General features: G+C 35.7%; 1 protein-coding gene across 1 annotated transcript in view; it reads right to left on the bottom strand.

The window, feature by feature from the left end:
- FER1L6 (fer-1 like family member 6) overlaps positions 1 to 17,267 on the bottom strand; it is a 211,186-nt gene that overhangs the window by 178,198 nt on the left and 15,721 nt on the right. The window lies entirely within an intron of this gene.

The raw sequence follows: 17,267 nt of genomic DNA, 5'->3' as shown, positions 1-17,267 counted from the left end.
TTGGAAAGCATTATTCCAAGAAGGGGTTCATAAGTTGCCAAAGGGATCCTTGAGAAGAATAAAAATGTTAATAAAATAAAATGAAAATACTACCGGTACTGATTTATTTAACCAGTTCTGAATCAAACTCCTTAAACAATATTGTACTGAGTTTACTAGCTGTGTCACCCTATTTGCTTCAGTTTCTCATTTATAAAATAAGCTGGAGAAGGAAATGACAAACTATTCCTCAAAGAGGTCACAAAGAGTCAGAAATGACTGAAAAATTACTAAACCATAAGTCATTATATAAATGTATTGTAAAAATAGTAAATCAATGTAGATGAATATTAGATAAAAAATATCTCAAGGGAATAATTTGAAAAAGTAGGAAGGAAGGGGATCTATCAATACCGGATGTCAAACTATAAAGCAAAGTAGTTATTTTGAAAATAATGTTGGCCTTCTGTGGGGAGGGGAGGGAAGTAAGATCGGGGGAAAATTGTAAAACTCAAAATAAATAAAATCTTTAAAAAAAATAACTTTGTACTGGTTTAAAAAAAAAAAGAGATTACTCAAAGGAACAGATTAGGTATACAAGATACAAAAGCAACCAAACACAATAGAATAGTATTTGTCATACCCAAGCACCCCAGTTACAGAGGTGGGGGGGGGGAGGGGAAGAATTCATTATTTGACAAAAACTGGTAAAAAGATTAACCAGCAGGCTGACAGAAATTAACTTTAGACCAATACTTCCCAACTTACACTGATAAACTCCAAATAGACACATGACAGATATAAAAGATCGCATCAGAAACAAATTGGAAGAGCAAGAAAGAAATTATCATTCCAGATATATGGAAAAGGAAGAGTTCTTGTCTAACAAGAAAAGAAGAGATCACACAAAATAAAAAGGGACAATTTTGGTTATATAAAATTTTTAAAGGTTTAATCTAATGTAGTAAAATTAAAAGAGAAAAGGAATTAAAATTGAAAATTAAAATTAAAAGGAAAATCATTGCAGTGTTTCTCTGATAAATATTTATTTGTGAATATATGTAGCTATATGTAACTGATTCAAGTTCATGACTAAGAGCCATTCCCCAATGGATATATGGTCAAAATATATGAACAGGTACTTTTCAAAGGAAGAAATCCAAGCTCACAACAATGATATGAAAAGATGCTCAATATCACTAATTATTAGAAAAATACAAATTAAGTAACTTTGAGGTTCTACCTCACACTTATCAAACTGGCAAAGATTAAAAAAGAAGAAAAATTGTTGGAGAGGCTATGAAAAAATACACTGGTATACTGTTTATGTAACTATGAACTAATGAAAAGTCATCTAAAACTATGTGCAGAAAGCTATATATAATTATATATTAAAAAATAAAGAAAGTTATATATAATTGTGCCATAAGAAACAATGAAAGGGAAACTGAGAAGACCTCTATGAACTGTTATGAAAGAAAGTGAGCACCTCTGGAACAATTATACATTTGTTATTTGTTATTTCATCATATTTCATTCATGACCAACTCTTCATGGCCTCTTTGGGGTTTTCTTTGCAAAGACACTGGAGTAGTTTGCCATTTCCTTCTCCAGATCATATTTATAGATGAGAAATTGAGGTAAATATGGTTAAGTGACTTGCCCAGGGTCACTAAGCAAGTGTCTGAAGCTGAATTTGAACTCAGGAATATGTCTTTCTGACTCCAGGTCAGGTTCTCTCTCCATCATGCCATTTAGCACTACCTAGCTACCCTTTTACAATGTTTATGTCAACCTTAATAAAAACAACCAGGGACAACTAGGTGGCACAGTGGATAGAGCACTGACCCTGGGGTCAGGGGGATCTGAGTTCAAATCCAACCTCAGACACATAATACTTACCTAGCTGTGTGACCTTGGGCAAGTCACTTAACCCCATTGCCTTGCAAAAAGAAAAAAAAAAGAAAAACAACTGAAGGACTTCAGAATTCTGATCACTACAACGATGAACCACTGAGTTCAAGAGAACAAAGAAGAAAAACACTACAAACCTCCTGGGAGAGAAGTGAAGAACTTAAAAATATAAGAAAAGATGTATATTTTGATAAGTGGTTAATGTAGGATTTTTTTCTAGGCTATATAGATTTGGGTTTTTTGTTGTTTTGTTTTTTCCTATTCCTTGGGGGAAGGGAGTGGTAATAGGAAGGGCAGATTATTTTTCTTTGAAATACATGTCAGTTGAAAAATAAAAGTAAAAAATTATTTTCAAATTCATAACATTATTCTAAGGAGTCCATAGGCTTCATCAGACTGCCAAAGGAGTTCATAACAAACACCAAAAAATGATTCCAAACCCTTATCCTAGAGGTTAGACAAACTGTCCTTATCTCTTTTCCTCTGTTGAGACTGTCCCATTCTTTCTACACTTTCAACAACCTGGCATCACATCCCTTCAAAGTTCAGCTCAAGCTTATCTACTTCAAAAGACTTGTTAAAATTCCCTCATGTGTCAATCCTCCCTCCCACCTGAAATCACTCTGCATTATTTTGTGTATAATTGCCTTCCCTATGCTCCCTTCTTGGCCCCAAATTACACAGAACCCATCTGAACTGACATGGCAGAGAGACGACTCACCATCACAAGTGGTAGGGACACCTTCCTCCCTTGTTTTCCCTTCAGCCTTACTCACCTTCAGGATTCTCATAATCCATCTGATCTGTTTGATTCCTCACACCACCTGGATGAGACTACAGCTACCCATTGCATTGTTTACGTTAAGATACAAGATCCTCAGGTCTTAATATCTGCCCTGACTGCATCCTAAAGTCTTCCAGGTCCTAAGATCCTCCAAGCCTCATTGTGATCTTACTTTTATATCCTGTAGACATTTAGACACTCTCATGACTATAATGTAGTATAAGGACCCCGGGCTTTTTTAACCTGTCCTGAAGCTACAATTTCTTCTATGTGCTGATTTTACGATTTAGAGTATGAGATCTCTGAGAACAACTATCTTGCTTTTTCTATCTATATGTTCAGTAAATAGCACAGTGCTTAGATAGATTTAAAAACAAAACAAAACCTTTTCTTTCATTCATTTCCTTAACTACAATATACTCTCTTCTCTCACATTACTTATTGAGGAAGATAGAGTAAATTCCCCAAGAAGCCACATGACTCAGTGGATAGAGCACTGGATCTGGAGTCAGGAATACCCAAGTTCAAATTCAGCCTTAGATATTCAATGGCTGGGTGACCCTGGGAAAATCATTTAACCCCTTATGACTTGGTTTCCTCAGTTGCAAAATAGGAGTAATGATGGTGCCTACCTGCCAAGATTGTTTCAAGAATCAAATGAGATAATGTTTGTAAAGCACAGCATAGTAGCACATAGTAGGTGCTTTATACATTTTTGTTTCTTTTGTTTTCTTACCTCTCATCCTTCACAATGAGGTCACTAACTGCCTCACTTGTCATTCTGAAAACCTGAAGTCTACCATAGTGCTTGGCACCTACTATGCAGATAGAAGTTCAATAACCTGCATCAAATGACAGAACTTGTAAATAGCAGAAACAGAATTCAAACTCAAGACCTCTGCCTCCAAGTTCAGCCCTCTTTCTGTGACTGAGGAAATCACAGGTCTTGACTACTTCCCTCTTCCAACTTCCTCTATATTTCCAGTATCTTGCAAGTAGACATTTAAAATCACTCGATTAAACAACTACATAAATGAATGAGTGGATAAATCTAGAATTTAACAAAGATTATTTGCTTTATTACTATCTTGCTAACTCTGTTATATTCTGTTGGGTAGGAGGAAGGGAGTGGAGGTAGAGTGTTCCTCTAGTAAACATCCAATCAAGTTAAAGAGAAGGGGGGGGGGGAAACTCTGACCTTGGCAAAGGCATTATTATAAAGATGGTACTCCAAGCCTCCTATTGTTCCTACCCTAAGGCTTGAGGTAGAAGAGAGGTATATTTCATGTTCTCTTATCAGCTCTGGGACAGCTGGTTCCAAAATGAGATGCAAGAAAATCAAATGAAGTTTTTCCAGTATTAAATCAGACTTCTGGATTGCAGTGAGAGGTAGAATGGAAAACCAGGATTGAATCTCTCTTTGGAACGATCAGGAAACAGGTCCTTCATGCCTCAGAATCTTTCAAATAACTCTGGGGCAGGGCTGCTGTCCCAGTGGCATCTACCTGACATTTTCTCTTCTTGATTTCTCTCATAGAGATTGTTATTCTGAGATCTCTGCTGAAGCAAGACATTTAAACTAATTTGACCTAGAGGCAAAAGACCTGGGTTTAAATTATGGTTCCAGCAATATTTATTGGCTATGGTTCTGTAGATAAGAGATATCTTAGCCTTCCAGAATCTCAAGTTTCCTAGCCTCAAAATACTAACACTGTCTGTTTAACAGAGTTTTGCTTTGAAAACATGAAGTGTAATTATTTTAGAACAGCTAAAATTTATATGATGATACTTATCCTCCATTCTCAGAGAAGACATAACATCAGGAAGGTGATGCCTAGACAAGCACATGAACTGGATTTGAGTGAGGGGCGTGGTGCTAAGTCATCAGTCTCATTTTCTCCTTCAGAGCCATCTGGATCCAGAAGCCAGATATGAATCATGACTGGAGATGACCCTGGATGCAAGGCAATCAGGGTTAAGGAATTTGCCTAGGAAAACACAGTAAGTGTCAAGTATCTGAATTCAGATTTGAACAAGGTTCTGCTTCCAGGTACCTCCTGCAACTGCTCTAATGTTGTGCTAAGCCCATTACAATTATTCTGTCTGTCTGTCTGTCTCTGTCTCTGTCTCTGTCTCTCTCTCTCTCTCTGTCTGTCTCTCTCAAGCTGACATTTGCATAGTGTCACTATTTGTCAGACATACTGTTAAATACTTTACAAATATTACCTCATTTGATCAACACAACAACCCTGGGAGATAGGTACTATGATTATCTCATTTTACAGAAGAAAAAACTAAGGTTAGGTGTCTTCCCAGGGTAATATAGCTAATAAATGTCTGAGGTCAAATTTGAATTCAAGTCATCCTTTCAGACCTAGGGCTCTATCTATCTATTGCCTGACCTATACATAAGCCTAGCCTATATATAAATTGGAGCCAAGACTACAGAGAGGCAACTTCTTATACAGTCCTGGAAAAAGAACTCACTTTGTCTTCAGAAGGGCTAGGTTCTATCACTAATTAATTAAGTAATATAAGGTAAGTCTCCTCCCTTTGCTGCACCAAAGGAGGAGAAAACAGTCTTAGAACTGATTCCCTGGGGGTGGCTAGGTGACGTAGTGGATAAAGCACTGGCCCTGGAGTCAGGAGTACCTGGGTTCAAATCCGGTTTCAGACACTTCCCGTTTGCCTTGCAAAAACCTAAAAAAAAAAAGAACTGATTCCCTGGAGAATTCTATCAAATTTATAAAGAATGAGTATCCATATCATACAAATTATTATCCAAAATTGAAAAAGAAATGACTTAACCAGACTCCTTTAATGGGAAAATATTATCCTAATATCTAAACCTGGGAAGAATAAAGCAGAGAATTATTATCAATATATTAATAGTGATTATTGATAAAATTTTAAATAAAATATTGCCAGACAGACATTATGACTAAGTTGGATTTATACCAGGAATTCAAAGACTATTCAACATTAGAAAAAAGAAGTAATATTAAAAGCAAAAAAAAAAAGCAAAACTCCATGATAATCTCAATGACTTTAGGAAACATCTTTGAAAAAGTGAAACACTCATTTAAATTATTTTCAAAACCTACATAGTCATAGAGGAAACTTTAAGATTATCATTTCTCTCTGGGTCTCAGTTTCTTCTTCTTCTATAAAACAGTATTTAGAGATGACCTCTAAACTTCAGCTTCTATGAGTGTATGACTTTGAGACTTTTTTCTTCAACAACTGGAAAGTTATTTCAAATTATCACCTTTAAGAGATTGTTGTTGTTCCTTTTTTAATCTTTCATCTCTTTCCCCCAAAGTTGCTGTTGTTTCTGTTGTTCTTTTATTTAGGGACAACAAATAATTTCCTTTTTTCCAAATTAGAGAATAGAATAGGAAATATACCTCCTACTTCTCAATATTCTCAGTATTCAGCTCACTATATGACTCTTGTGTAATAGTCTATTATGCACTTTTAAAAAATCTCTACCTTTATTCTCCCCCAAATCTCTTCATTCCTTATTCACTAGTTTGGTTCATTATAATTGTGTTAAAGTTTAAGACCCTACAGAGAGGAGGGACAGCCTTGCTAGCTAACATGCATATAGAAAACAAGCACGTAACAAATTTAGATGAAGAATATGTAGATAGTGGATGATTATGTAACCAGGAATCAGTGCAGGTCAGCCCTTAGACGCATGTGTACCATGCTTCATATGGGCTTCATAATATGTACCTGAGGTAGAACTGGGTATTCATTCCAAAAACACAAACAGGAGAAGACTCTTGTACTTTCCTGTCTATCTGGTTGAAGTGAAGAATGAGAATAAGGTGAGAATTTCTATAGCTCACATTTGTAATAATCATTTAGAGTATTATAGAAGCTTTTTTGTAGTGGCAAAGAATTGGAAATTTAGGGGATGCCCTCCAATTGGGAATGGCTGAACAAGTTGTGGTATATGAATGTGATGGAGTACTATAGTTCTGTAAGAAATCCTGAGCAGGTAGACTTCAGAAAAGCCTGGAAAGACTTTCATGACTGAGGCTGAGAGAAGGAAACAGAATCAGGAGAACATTATACACAGCAGCAGCAACATTGTGTGATGATCAAGTATGAAATATTCAGCTCCTCTCAGCAGGTCAATGAATACAGTCAATCCTAAAAGACTTATAATGGAAAAATGCCATCCACATCCAGAGAAAAAAACTATGTTGTCTGAATGCAGACCAAAGCATACTGTATTCACTTTAAAAAACTTATTTTATATTTTTCTCTCTTTTCCTTGATTCCCCCCCTTTAGTTTTAATTCTTTTTTCACAAGACTATATAGAAGTGTTAACCATGATTGTACATCAATACCCTATATCAGATTGCTCACTGTCATGGAGAGGGGGGAGGGAAGGGAGGTGGTAGAAAAATGTGGAACTTAGAAGCTTACAAAAGAAGAATCTTGAGAACTATCTAAGAGAACTGAAATGAAAAGTAAGGTAGTAATTTATCTAAAGTCACACAGCTAGTTGTGAAATCAGAACTTGACCCCAATTTGTGAACTTTGATTATTTTAAGGGAAACTGCAGTCTTTGAATAAGTATTGTCTCTAGCAGGGGTTCCTGACCATAGACTGAAAAGTGAACATGCTCTAATTTTAGGGTCTCCGGAAAGGACTACCTTTCCATATTTCCCTCCAAAAGTTTCCAGATGTGCAACTCAAGTCTAGAATTTTTACAGTGGGAATTGAATGCTCTGTATACAGTGAACATTCACTTCATTCATTCAAATGAAATAGACACACCCCTTTTATTAGGAAATTAATGTGGAACACAGATCTAAAATCAGAGAAAATGTAAAAGAAATATGTTTTCAAAAGAGCAAAATGATGCAGTGTATGGATCACAGAACCTGGAATCAAGTAGACCTGATCTAAATGTAGTTTCACACTAACTATGTGACCCTGGACAACTCATTTAATTTCTGTTTGTCTCATGTGCAAAATAGGGAAAATAAAAACACCTAACTCCCAAAGTTATTGTGAAGATAAAAATGAGATATTTATAAAGCACTTTATGAATCTTAAAGCATTTTATAAATGACACTTATTACATTATTATTGGAAGAAGGACTCCCAAAGAGGTTAATAGCTAATTTTATAAGTAGAATGAGGCCATGACAGGGAGGAAGGGGAAGTAGATGTAGAAAGAGGAGTTTGAGAACACCAACAATAAACTTTGTCTTCCTCATAATTCTGTTTAGGATTGGTTCCTGGTAATAATAAGTGGTAATGAAATGATACTTTACATGGACACAGCACTTAAAAACTGAGGTGGGGTACCAGGAAGCACTGGTTATCAAACTGGCAAAAATAGTTAAAGACAAGGAAACTCAATGTAATGGATTTGAGGAGACACAAATATTCTCAGTTCACTGCTAGAACTGTAAATTTATAGATTTATTTTACATAGCAATATGAATATATTCAATTAAATTTATCCAAATAATCTTACCTCATAATTAAATAAGTTCACTGTTAGAAATAATAGTTAACTGCACACACACACACACACACACAAGAGCCACGTGTTCAAAGATTTTCATAACTGAATTAGATGGAATTGCAAACACATTCATATATGATTGGAAGTAATCAAAATGTTCAACAATAAGAGAGCTGCTAAATCAAGTGCAGTATATTCATGTAATAGAATACTATATCAGAAGTAAGATGACAAGTATGAAGAATACAAAAAATTTATAAAGATCTTTATTTGTTGATGTTGTTCACTATTTTCTTTCATATCTAACTCTTTGAGATTTTCTTGGCAGAGATACTGGAGAGGTTTACCATTTCCTTTCTTCCTATTTTATAGATAAGAAAACTGAGGCAATTAGGATCAACATATTTCTTTTACATTTTTCTCTGATTTCAGATCTGTCTACATCAATTTCCTAATAAAAGGGGTGTGTCTATTTCTTTTGAATGAATGAAGTGAATGTTCACTGTATACAATTGCTCAGGGTCCATTGTAAGTTTCTGAGGTCTTCCTTATGCCAGGCCTAGTGCTTAATTCATTGTGCCATCTAGCTGCCAAAATTTTGAGGAAATAATTTAAATTTTAAAAGAAGACTCAAATGAATGGAGAGCATTTCTAACTCTACAGCAATTGATAGACGGAGGGACAGATTCTTTATACATTGAAGTGAAATAATTTTTAACATAAATAATAACTAAGCAAGGTTACTTTGTATCTGTCTGTTATTACATTTTAACAAAATATTTAACAAAGGCAAAGCATAGTTTTTAACAGAACATCTGAGTCAATGCTTGTCTCTCTCATTTTCTGGTTCTTTCACTTTAAGTAAGTTGCTTTATCTCAAGCCTCTATTTCCTTGTCTATAAAATAGAAGTAATATTACGTTATGTCCACAATTCTCAACCTCCTTATCTCTGCCTTCTAGCTTCCCTAACTTCCATCAGGCCTCAGTTTTGCTTCTGTAAAAATGTCTTTCTTGATTGCCCTTTATCTTAGTGCCTTCCCTTGGGCAATATCTCCAATTTATTCTGTATATATCTTGTTTGTACATAGTTGTTGGTGTGTCATCTCTTCTCTTAGACTATGGACTTTCTGACAGCAGGTTCGGGTGGGTGTGGGGGGGCGAGGTGTTTGCCTTTTTTGTATCTCCAATACTTAGAACAGTTCCTGATACATAAGCAATGCATAATAAATGATTATTGAATTGACTTGATTAAGCTGTACTCTCTGCCTCCAGGATTATCGTAGAAAAGTATTTTGTAAAGTTCAAAACACTACAGAAGAGTAATTTCTTATTACAGGTATTATTTTTCAATTATAATTCACTAAAATAATTATTATAGTTCATTAAATTATTATATATTTGCAAAGTAAATAATGGTTCATATCTATTACTTCATTGAATCTTTGTAATTCCTCTTTGAGATAGATTATTTTTTAGTCATGTCTGAACTTGTCTTAACCCTTTTGACGACATATATATATATATATATTTAGGTTTTTGCAAGGCCATAGGGTTAAAGTGGCTTGCCGAAGGTCACACAGTTAGGTCCTTCAGTGTCTGAAGCCAGATTTTAACTCAGGTACTCCTGTCTCCAGGGCAGGTGCTTTATTCACCGTGCCACCTAACCACCCCACTGCTCCACCTAGAGTAGTTTGCCATTTCTTTCTTCAGTTCATGATGAGGAAACTGAGGCAAACAGTTAAATGGCTTGTCCAGGATCACACAGCTAGTAAGTGTCTGAGATATTCCTTTCTCTAGGTCAGGTACTCTATCCACTGTGCCACCTAGCTGCTCATGTGAGAAAGGTAGGGCAGATGTTATTGATATTCCAGTTTTACAGATAAGGAAACTGAGAACCAAGGAGGCTAAACGGCTGAAGATCTAACACACAGTGAACAGAAATCTCAATTTTGTATATTTGTTCTATTTGATGACATGACTTTCTCAATGCTTAGTAATAATAATACATTCTACCTTTTTAAATTTATAAATGGGATGACCATTGCTAACAATCCAATTTACAGCTTCTATCCTACCATACCTTAAGCTCTGTATTGGATTTATGATGATAGTCTCCCCTTTTATGTGCATATTGAGTAGAATTTCTTTGAAAACAAAAATCTATTTCATTTTTCCAATTATTTGCTTTGGTAGTCTTTCAACATTTATCCATTTGCAAATTTAAAAGTTACACATTATTCTACATCCCCTCTCCTTGGTGGCAAACAGTCTGGTAGAAATTGAACATATGCATTTCTGCTTAACATAGTTACATATTAGTCATTTTGTATAAGAGGAAATAGGACTAAATGAAAGGAAAGAAAACCATGAAATAGAAAGGAAAAAACATGTTTTAAAAAGTAAACACAGTATATTTGAATGAAATGTCATTTAAAGCAGTAGTAATAGCCATATGATGAACCTACCATAACAATAGCACAATGATGGAGATGGTAACATCAGTAGTTAGCATAATGATTGGAAGACAGTGGGTACTTAATAAAAGTTAGTTTAATGACTGGTTATATTGCTTTTCTAATTTTATGAGAACTTTAAGAGGTCTCAGAGCCCCCTTCTTCAGAGAAGTTTTCCCAGTGATTGTAATGAGAACTCAAATTCTGCCATTCAAGTTTCATTTGTTTTGTTTTTCAGAATTTTCGATCCTTTGGAGTTACCCATTAAAAAAGCAATATGATATTGTAAACTGTTTTTTTATGTTTTGTTCTTTTTTTATGTGTTCCACAGTTAGTTTGCACTCTACTTTTTTAAAAAAATTACATTATTTCATTAAAGTCTTTCCAAATTTCTTCATATTCTTCATGAATTCTACCTGAATTGTGTTATAGTCTTCTGTTATACAAATGTATCATAATTTACTTAGTGACTCCCATTTTATTTGAGTTATTATTTTTCTTAAAATAAGAATGAATTTCCTAATACTGAGAACTTTCCAAAAATGAAATGAACTACATAATATGGAAATCAACTTCTTAACCCCAAAATTGGAAGACAACTTATTAAGGATATTATAGAAGACATTCCTATTCACACACAATGGAAGGAATATTGCATTTGGATTCCAATCTAGTTTCTTTCACCACCTATGTGACCTTGATTAAGGTATGTAACTTCTAGTACATAGTATCAAACTCACTATTAACCCACAAAATTCTGAGTACAAATAATATATAATATAGCTACTGTTTATGTGTGGTTTTCTATGACAATAAGGTAGGGGCAACTATATGACACAGTGTTGGACTGGAAGTCAGGAAGACCTGAATGCCTCAGACACTTACTAGATATATGACCTTTGGCATGTTACTTAACCCTGTTTGCCTCAGTTTTTTCACCTTTAAAATGAGCTAGAAAAGCAAATGGCAAACCACTTTAATATCGTTGCCTAAGAAAGACCAAATAGGGTCACAAAGAATTAGACACTACTGAAATGACTGAGCAACAAATGTCAGTATAGGTCCTGTTGGGTTGCATTTATATTTGAGTTTGATACCACTACTAGAGGACTCAGAATCCTTATTTGTTAAAAAGAGGAAGTTGAACTAAATGTATCTAAGGGCTCTTCAAACTCTAAATCTATAATCAACAATATAAGGATGGTTGAAAAGGAGTGCCTAATTCCTACCCCCAAAAAATTAATTTGAAGAGCTCCCATTTTGATCTATATAGACATGCCCATTGCCTGTGAATAGGTCTCAATGATTTGGAGGGATCCCAGGGTGAATTGGCAAAGCTGAAGTTACCCCTAAAGATTTGGGGAGGGTTCTCCTTTTTTATGGTCACTCTTTTTACTATTCTTCCACCATCAGAAGACATTATTTTTACAGAACAAGTAAGCCGTGCCCTGAGATTGACATATTAGCAATCCTATTTGCTTATCCTCTAGATGGACTCCGTAGCAGCAAAATCCCAAAATTATTTCATATCAGGCCCAGGTGATCCCTGGGCTCAAACAAGAACCTGAATATCCAGACCACATTTGGTCAGGAAGCTAAGCCATGAATCAAACCAATTGTGGGATTCCAATAGATTAATGACTGGTTCTCTGCCCTAACAGCCATTTTAAGTATACAAAAATAAATATCTAAAGGTAGTTTAATATTTTCATGCATTCACTCTTCCAGTTCCTTTGCTTCTGAAATGGGCTGCTTGGAATCTATATTTCTGTTGGTTCATTGTGTCCTAGTTTCTTATTGGTTTCACTGTTCAGAGAACACCAGAGCACTTAAAATATCCAGGGGGAATTTGGGGCATAATAAAAAGTGGAAACAAATGACAACTTGTCACCCCCTGATTGTCTGGTACTTTTTCTCTTTAAATTATGTTTGTTTACTAAAGTGACAAAGAAAGAAGACTGAAAAAGTAGCATTTCATCAAAGGTATAATGAGTTTTAAAAATGAATATTACAAGCTTTTTTGCACCTAGGGATGGAATGAACATTACCATGGGCACTTAGAAAACACTTTTGAAGAAATGAATGTTAAAAAAGAGTAAGGAATATAAATTTGTGATTTCCACATTGGGCAGCTGCCCAGACACCCACCTTAAAAAAACCCTGATTCCAAGTGCCATCTTAACAATTCACCAAACTCAACATAAAATTAGGTATTGATTCTGCCGAATTAGTACAAACCAACTAAATCCTACCACTGAATCAATCTCACATCATTATTTTTACTTCCTCATTGCCATGGCTGACATTACTACATGTTTCTTTGTTCAGCCACTAGTAATTGTACCAAGTTTCAACCTTGCTGCAGTGGGTCTACTCCTAAAGGTGGCTCTGGAGCTTATAACCACTGTTTGCTCCTTGGTTTTATTTTATTTGTCAGAGTTAACAGTCAAGCTACTACCTCTGTGAGTTCTTTGATATTTTAAGAGCTAAAAATGTCACATAATGTCTTTACTCTTTGATCATTTATGTTAAAAGTTTGACAATGGTAACAATAAATATTTATTAAGCAAAATGACCAAGCAGTACTAGTTGCTGGGAGCTATAAAAATAAATTATATGATGGTCCTTGCCCTCAATAAATAACAATAATTGATGTTTATATAGTATTTTATTTGTATTTTTCCCATTTGATTTTTTTCTTTAAGGGTTGTGGGGAACAGGTACTTAATAATTATTAAATTGAAGCTTCAGTTAAATCATTTTAATGAAGAACTCATAATGAATCATAAAATACTCTGAGTAGAAGAGAACTTAGAGGTCATCTAATCTCACTTCTACATGATATTGAATTCCTTCTACTCCTGTTTGATCAAGTCTCTTTGTGACCTCATTTAGGTTTTGCAACTTCCTTCTCCAGATCATTTTACAAATAAGGAAACTGAGGTAAGAAGGGTTAAGGGTCTTGCCCAGGATCATACAGCTAGTAAATGTCTTAGACCAGATTTGAATTCAGGAAGATGAATTTTCTTAGCTTTAGACCCAAGATTCTATCTACTGTACTATCTAGCTACTCCTTCGAATTCCTTCTAAAATATATTCAACTATATGGCGGCTAGGTGGCATAGTGGATAAAGCACCAGCCTTGGAGTCAGGAGTACCTGGGCTTAAATCCGGTCTCAGACACTTAATAATTACCTAGCTGTGTGGCCTTGGGCAAGCCACTTAACCCCATTTGCCTTGCAAAAAAAAAACCTAAAAAAATTTTAAAAAAATAAAAAATAAAATATATTCAACTTACAAGCATCTATACTCCACCAAAAGCAACCACACTCCATTTTATATATATAAGCAATGGACTAATTATAGAGTTCTTTATTGGGAAAGCATTGTATTTTCATTGAAATCTCTTTTTTTTCTGACAAGTTGTTTGAGTTTTTCTCACTATATTTTGTTTTCATTTCCAAATTTTCTCTCTCCTTCCACCACCTTTCTAGGGACTCCTTAGGGGTTAGTTTTTCATGACTAGGTCTGTTCCCAAAATGATCAGGTTGACTGAACTTCTTAAGAGTGCAGACTTTTGTCAGAGGAGTTCCTCAGCAATACTCTATAAAAGAGAGCTAAAATATTAAATATTATCTTTATCTATAGGAGATGCTCTTGTCTTCTTTACCCTTTATTCCATTTTCCCCCTTACAAAAAAATTCTGGTAAGCATCAAGTAGCACATGGTAAGTTGCATAATTGTCTAGGCGGACCTGAGAGGGAAGTTCATAGAAATTCAGGATCTCAGAATCCTGTCCAATTTCTATCCCTTACCCTTTTCTGAGTATAGATAACTGGGTGGATATTTGCCCAAATTAAGAGAAGGCAGTGGCATCTGGGATGTCATGAAGAAGTAAAAAGTCACAGAAACTAGTTGGGCTTGCACTCATACCTGGAGAGAGTTGTTTTTGATCAAGATTCCTTACCTTCACATTCCTAATCAGAAAAGGGGAAGTCAAAAATTTTCTAGGCATGATGTTTCTAGAATCATCCAACAGAAAATGGAGACTTCATGCACAGAATCCATACCAAACTTGGGTATAATATTGAGAATAAAGCCATCTATTTAAGAATTTGAAAATTCATTCAACCAACATTTGCTATTATGATACTTGCCAGGTACTATGCTGGGCATTGGGATTTGAAGATAGAAGTTTCTACTTTCTATCAGGTGATACAACAAATACATAAACAGGTATATGCAAAATTTTCACAAAATACAGGCCAGGTAATTTTAAGGGGAAGCGATAACTGCTGAGGGACTTTAGGAAACACATTGTGTGGAAGATGGCACTTGAGATGAATTTTGAAAGATTCTAAAAGATGGAGATGAGGAAGGAATGCTTCTCAAGGATAAGAACTGCTAGTACAAAGATCAACAGTTTGGAAATGGAAAGTAATGTGTATTTAATAAAAGATCAGTAGAAAACTTACCTTTTAGAGAAGGGGGTGGTATTGAATTAAACAGTTTGCCTCTTAGAAAAGAAAAAGAAGATTGCTCATATAACCCATATATTCAAAGGAGCTACAGCAAAGGGATTCAAGTCATGACATGGGGTCATGATCATGACATTTTTTGGAGAATTCTCAAAATAAGCTCTGATGGGGGTAGGGGATAATAATGAGTCAAAGGGATAAAATGACCCTTTTATGTCACTTACTAGGATTGAATTCATCCTATATGAGCCTAGAGCTTAGCAGGGGAAGCCAAAGGGAAAGGAGTGTCTAGCCAGGTTAAATAAAGACTGGAATATATGTCCTAGAATCATAATTATAAGCTAACATTTGCTTCTTGTTTGTCCTTTGTCCTCAAAGACTAGTAACATGAGGGTGACATCTTGATTTGCATGTGAATTGAATTTAAGTGACCAGAGCTGCACAAAGTCATTAGCCTTACTCTGTCCTCCAGAGTCAATAGAGTCATTGACCAGACCTGTCAACTGTCAATGATCCAGGATACAATGGGAAACTTTGACTATTTTAAACTTAGATCTTTTCTAGGTCTCAGTTTGTCTGAGGCAGAATCCATTCAGTAATTAAGGGTTAGGTTAGAATTGAGACAAAAGATGGCCTAATTTGCCATCACAGAAGAATCAGTCATGGAGGGGAAGAACCTCAGAGTTCCTGACCAGAACATAAATTGCTATTCATACTCTGAGCCATCAAAAGCCAAAAAACGGACAAAAGAGGTTTCAGTAGGGACCTATTATTAGACACTCAATGAAAGCCAAAATGATTTGGATATAGTTAAGTAGCTTTAATTGCATCACAACATGGTCTTTCAGAGCTACTTTTTTCAGAGCTATATTTCACAGGTGAAAACTGCACAAGAAAAAGAATTAATTGTCCCAGATTTCTGAGGGGAAAAACACAAGAAAATAAATAGGAAATTTAAAACATCTAGTCCCTGAGCCATAAGATGTCTTATAAAATATAAGCGACTAAGAATTATATTCCTTTGGATAGAGCACCCACCACATAATGGTATGATTCCCCAAGGGGAAAGAGGAAGAACAAAAACAATAGAAAAAAAGAACAAGGAGAAGGAGAAGAACAAGGAGGAGGAGAAGGAGGAGAAGGAAAAGGAGGAGGAGAAGGAAAAGGAGGAGGAGGAGGAAGAGAAGAAGAAGAAGAAGAAGAAGAAGAAGAAGAAGAAGAAGAAGAAGAAGAAAGAGAGAGAATGGGAGAGAAAAAAGGAAAGAGAAAGAAAGAGAGAAATGGAAGGAAGGAGGGAAGGAGGGAGGGAAGGAAGGAAGGAAGGAAGGAAGGAAGGAAGGAAGGAAGGAAGGAAGGAAGGAAGGAAGGAAGGAAGAAAGGAAGGAAGGAAGGAAGAAGGGAAGGAGGAGGGAGGGAGGGAGGAAGGAAGGAAGGATGGAAGGAAGGAAGGAAGGAAGGAAGGAAGGAAGGAAGGAAGGAAGGAAGGAAGAAAGGAAGGAAGGAAGGAAGAAGGGAAGGAGGGAGGGAGGGAGGGAGGGAGGAAGGAAGGAAGGACGGAAGGAAGGAAGGAAGGAAGGAAGGAAGGAAGGAAGGAAGGAAGGAAGGAAGGAAGGAAGGAAGGAAAGAAAGAAAGAAAGGAGGAAGGGAGGAAGGGAGGGGGAGAAGGGAAGCAGTATTGTCCAACTCTATCTAGTCAGTTGCCTACCCAGAGTTATTATTCAGATTGTCATAGGTCTACTATTCTCAAAAAGAACCAATGACATGAGGTTTATGTCTTGACTTTCAAGAGCCAGTGGAATCAAGTGGAAAGACAAAAGTTAAGATGACAGGCAGGATTCAGTGAGTGATCTTGACCTTTTTAACTAAGGTCTTTCCCAGGTTTAAGTTTGTCTAAGGACAACTGAGAATCAAACTGGCTGGAAGAGAACCTGCAGCTTCAGGAAAGGAAGTAGGAAGGTGGTATAATAAAGAAGAGATTGAGAGAAATTTTAAAGGGGGAGGTAGGAGAGCGTCCAATGCAAATTAGACTAATATTTCAATTTTGCTAACGTTCCTAATAAAATTAAGAGGAAATGAGTACTGTCTTTTCAACACTGACAAACAAAACTTTGTACCCCACAAGGAGATCATTTGCAGCCTGAGTTTAATATCTAAACTCTCTTA

Source organism: Macrotis lagotis, chromosome X (assembly GCF_037893015.1).
Source record: "Macrotis lagotis isolate mMagLag1 chromosome X, bilby.v1.9.chrom.fasta, whole genome shotgun sequence".
NCBI classification, from domain to species: domain Eukaryota; kingdom Metazoa; phylum Chordata; class Mammalia; order Peramelemorphia; family Peramelidae; genus Macrotis; species Macrotis lagotis.
This window is presented reverse-complemented; position numbering and strand designations above follow the sequence as displayed.